Source organism: Rosa chinensis, chromosome 4 (genome assembly GCF_002994745.2).
Source record: "Rosa chinensis cultivar Old Blush chromosome 4, RchiOBHm-V2, whole genome shotgun sequence".
Classification (NCBI taxonomy): domain Eukaryota; kingdom Viridiplantae; phylum Streptophyta; class Magnoliopsida; order Rosales; family Rosaceae; genus Rosa; species Rosa chinensis.
In genome coordinates, this window is record NC_037091.1 from 7,116,108 (window position 1) to 7,120,963 (window position 4,856).

At 34.5% G+C, this 4,856-nt stretch overlaps 1 long non-coding RNA gene across 4 annotated transcripts; it reads right to left on the minus strand.

Annotated features, from left to right (window-relative positions):
* Positions 1–533: 533 nt before the first annotated feature.
* Positions 534–4,123, minus strand: LOC112196702. Of its 4 annotated transcripts, XR_005810080.1 has the most exons (10): positions 3,785–4,123; positions 3,512–3,631; positions 3,292–3,411; positions 2,956–3,101; positions 2,772–2,861; positions 2,116–2,219; positions 1,522–1,717; positions 1,113–1,446; positions 989–1,034; positions 534–864 (listed from the first exon to the last, which is right to left on the minus strand). It is a non-coding gene; the product is annotated as an uncharacterized LOC112196702 (long non-coding RNA). The 4 variants fall into 4 exon arrangements; XR_005810079.1 differs by lacking the exon at positions 2,116–2,219 and having other exon boundaries at positions 541–864; positions 1,113–1,292; positions 1,368–1,446; positions 2,772–3,101; XR_002935342.2 differs by lacking the exon at positions 2,116–2,219 and having other exon boundaries at positions 540–864; positions 2,772–3,101; positions 3,292–3,408.
* Positions 4,124–4,856: the final 733 nt, after the last annotated feature.

Below are 4,856 nucleotides of genomic sequence, written 5' to 3' on the forward strand. Positions count from 1 at the left end.
AATTTCTCCATTGGTTATGAATTAAGATTAACTGTCAAATAGAATTCAAAGACAGCAAATTGATTTCTAAATCAGTAATAAAACATGGATCTGTTGGACCTCCAAATGTTGAATAATCACCAAATTCATACGCTGCAGGTCTTTCTCTATTTCAATTCTTCTACATAAATCAGTTGCCAAAGATTAGCAGAACTCAGAAAATCAAATCAAGAATGAGTATCAGTATACACTTCTTAAGCACATGGTCGCGGTTGTGAAGATCTATACATTGCATCACAGAATTTAGACAAACAAACACAGATGGAGTCATCAAGTTACAGATTCATTTGTAGTCAATGTATTTTCAAAGAAATGGAAACTGAACAAAACAAAGGTGCAGTAAGCTTCAAAAGCTTCTATGAATTGGATTAGTAAGTGCTTATGATCCTTTTCTGAATAGATACAAAATCCCATACAGATAACTCTAGAAAATCCAGACTTAATTTAATTAAAATACTTCAAAGGTAAAGATTGATTTGTGAGATCGTCAAACCCATAGAGCAATAACCCTGTTTCATATACCATCTTTAATTTAAGCATAAGAAGAGTTCCTCAACAGCATATAATCTCACACCAGCAGACCAACTCATTTCAGTTTTCTACTCTACTCTGTGGCCATGGCTTTAAAATTATACTAAAAAGTTGAAAACTTACAACTTCAAAGAAATTAATCCTCTAGAGTTCTCAGAAAAAGAAACCTTATCAAAAAATTTCTAAAGATTTAAACTTGAGCATGATTTCTCTGACAATTCTCATGCTAAATTCAACAAAAGTCTAGACAGCAAGAACACTTACCAAATGAGGTCTTCTTTGCCGAATATATTCCTGCACACAAAAAAAATAACATGCATCAAGTAAAAACCCAGAACCCGCCCACCTAATTACCCTAATCAAAAGCAACTGGAGAAAAGGAACAAAAGCAAAGCATCAATGATTTGACCACAATTACCTTGATCAAAATCCAAATTCGCAAATCGCAAGCAACAAAGCTCCGTCTAATGCCAAAAAAAAAAAATCAAAAAATTATAAAAACCCCAAAAAAGAAATTGGTGAGAAAGAGCTTGCAATAATACCTGGGTTGCACCATCAAAAACTCCTCCAAACGACAACTCTATCTCTCGATCATGGAGGAAAACATTGATGTAACAATCGGTTGTAGCTGGGTTGCACTGATACGTACCCTCTCTCTCTCTCTCTCTCTCTCTCTCTCTCTCTCTCTCTCTTTCTCTCGGCTGCTTTCTTTCTGCTTCTCACTATCGGTCGGGGAATAAGATCAGAGAGAATGAGAAATTGTGGAGGGACAATCCACTGAACAAGCCAAAACAAACCCGGAGATGAGTTCGCTTGTTCAGAACTGATAGTATAGGGCCACAAAGAGTGAATTCCTAAAGAAATTGTATTGGGTACCTGAAATTAGAGGAGATTATGAGCAAAAAGAAAGAAAGAAAGCAAATCCAAATTCACAGATAAAAAGCAACGAACCTAACTCTCTCAATGTCATTTATATGGCTGTAGAAAACACGGAGGAATCAGTAGTGGCACGATTAGGATCAACGATTTGGGTATTTGGGTGTAACAGTAGAGGTCAGTGTAAACAGATGCTTCCCGAACAAAGAGATACAGTCGAGGGTTGAGGTCGGTGTAAGTAGAGGCTTCCCGAACAACTGAAAACAGATATCTGTAGGACGATGGCAACACCGTAAGTACGTTGAGGGAAAACAGAGGGCAAAAGAGTCATTTCTCACCCCCCACATGAATAGTAAAATGAATAGTGCATGAGCTTTAGTATATGCTAGTAACATTTGCCCACGCTTTGCTGCGGGAATTACTATTATATGTTACTAGGATAAAATTACATAGCAGAATGTTTCTATTGTACACCTTCATTTAATCATCCTTTAAACATGTTACACAAATTTCTCAGTGGAATCAATAACTTCAAATCAAACTTGGTATGTATCGTCTAATAAAGCAATAGATGGAAGACAATAATGAGAACGGTTTGATGGTGGATGTTGGCTTGAAAATTAGCGGTTTGCCTTGTTGTTATACAAAGACATGAGCGCTACTCACTACCTCTACATGAAGTAGAATGTTCTACTTAGATATAATCAAGGCATTTGTTGACTGTGCCAAAGACAGTAGAAACCATGGTCATCAAATGCTGAGTAGTCAACAAACTGCAAAATAGTGTCAACATTAATAAAAAAACACATGCTACTGAATCAATTCAGTGCTAATATTTACAGTTGGATCAGATTTTCAGTCGATAAAGTTAGATAAAGAAAAAAGAAATAGTAAGGAGAAACAAAGTAAAGAAAAACTTGTCTTTGAAAATGATTGAATGTTAGAAAGGAAATTCATTTGATGTGAGAAAGAAGATCACAAATTCAACTAAAACATAGATTTAGTTACTTGACTAACCTAGAGAGCAACCTCTGTAAGTAGAGATCCTCAAATAATCTCAGACTTGAAGCTATTCTATTGTGCTTCACTGAATCAGTAAGCGAAGAGAGAAGAGTGAACCCCATCAATGTAATGTGGGCTTTCCTTCGTCATTTCTTTTTTCAAAACGCATAATATTCTGATGCAGAATCAATAATCTTATGGGTTGGAGAAACTACAGTAGTATCTTGCTTATTTGTCTTTAATACATAAGTTTGAATTGGGAGAAGCATTTCCAAGCCAAGGCTTAAAACTAAAACAGAGTTCCATGTCTTGGCAACTCATACCTTCTGAGTACGTAACACAGCCCGATGTCCATATACAGATGCTTTGCAAGGTCCTTTTCAATATCATCTCATATTCCCTTTATGTTTTTCCTATATCATGCACAAAAAATCTAGCAAAACTTAGATAGCAATAACAGAACTCACCAAAGTTAGTGAGCAAACTTAGCTATTGTATGCAACTTACCACAAAACACAAATATAGTTGCAGAAACTGACCACTCTTGCTTGTTTTAGGCTTCCAAATAACCTCAATGCAAGCTTTTTTAGGATTTTCATTCTTCTTTGTCCCTACTTTGGGTCGATAAACTGCGGCAAGAAATTTGATACCCCCTATAAAAATCAAAGACCCAATTAGAAAACAAACTCAAATTTAGAGCACAAAGCCTAGAAAGAAAGAGAAAATACTGAACAGAGAGAGGGACAATTTCTGGTGTAAGTTTGCAATGTTATCAAAAGTATAATAACAGATACCAATAGCTGCAGTGATTAATCATTTTATCAATCAAGGGAGAAACCTTACATAAATTTTATTGATTTCATATCTGGTGGCAAACTGTAACAGAACATATATCTAGAATATTAACTTTCATAGCTGTATCTCCTGATCTTCTGCTTGCTTTTCGTCACCTTTGGTGACCTGCTGAAGGGATTTAGATAGGGTTCAGGCGTGCACGTAATTTTTCTCTTCTTAAGACATAGTCTAAGTAAGTGAAGAATTATGAATCAATATAAAGAATTACCTGTTGAAGTCCTTCATTGTTCAAAATAAATTATGGTCATAGCCAATCACTATGACATGCAATTGGTTTCCGTACTGGTCGTACAGTAAGATATCCGACTTTAGGATATGGCAGAGGAAGCTGTAGAAAAGGTAATAACAAAAAAATAGTTGAGAAATAAAACATATAACAAAAAATATCGAAATCAGCTAACAAAAAATCAAAATTCAAAATGAATTAGGGACCAAAAAAAAAGGAAAAAGGATGAAAATAGAGAAATTAGTGTGTCTTTACCTTAGTAGCATCTTCATTAAAAATCAGAACTTAAAACCTGCATATACGGCAGAGAACCCCAAAAGCATTGTCAAAGTCATAGTCCTCAGTTGATAGTCTGATGAAGAACCTATTATAAAGAGAAAGACAAAGAAAAGTTCAACTTAAAAATGAATTAAAGTTATAACCTGTGGCACTGTATTTCCACTATTTAATACAAACAATGCTTTGTTAACTATATGCTATATAACAAATAATGTGGTCTTCATTTGTTCTCTTGATTTCACAGTGCGAAAAAGCTTTGGCTTCTGTAGATATTCAAAAGCTACAACAGATACTTTAATTAACAAAACAAAGAAAGAAAAAAGCTTCTTTTTTTTTTGATAAATTGGAAAATTTTGGTAATCAATCATTTTGAAGATAGCAAAACTTAATTCTTTCCAATCAATCTCAAAAACCAAAATATCAGTATCTACATTTCGATACATATTTTCTATACTTAAGTTCAAATTTCAAAAGGAAAGAGTTTTGGAGGTATTTGAGTATCAGTAATAGTACATAGGGCAGTATTATATATTTGAGTATAAAGAGACAAAGGCTCACTCTCAAATTGAAACCTTGGAACTTTGACTACAGCTACTGTATTTGCCTTATACCTGCCCAAAAGGGTTCATCAAAATTAAAATCCTTTAGGAGTTGACAAAGCACAAAGAAAAAGCGAATGTGGTGCTAGTGTCGCAGATTGAAGGAAACTTAATTATTAACATGTGCTTGGTATCAAAGTGTGGCCAACAAAAAAATAATAATAATGAAGTTAAAAGCTGTGAAGAGGTGGCGACATAGAAAGATCAAAGAAAAAGTGTTGACGGTGGCTGAGAACTCAATTGACCTTGTACTCAAATGATGAGCTGAGAACCCATGCTCATTAAATCGCACACAAAACCCTTAATCGAATAAAATCCCAAAAGCCCATACCGAACAAAATTGACCAAAAAATTTACATAAAGAAGTTACCTTTTATCAATTGAATCAGTTATCTATGAATCAATTCAAAACAAAACCAATCGCATGAAAAAATCAGAGCAATTGAAGC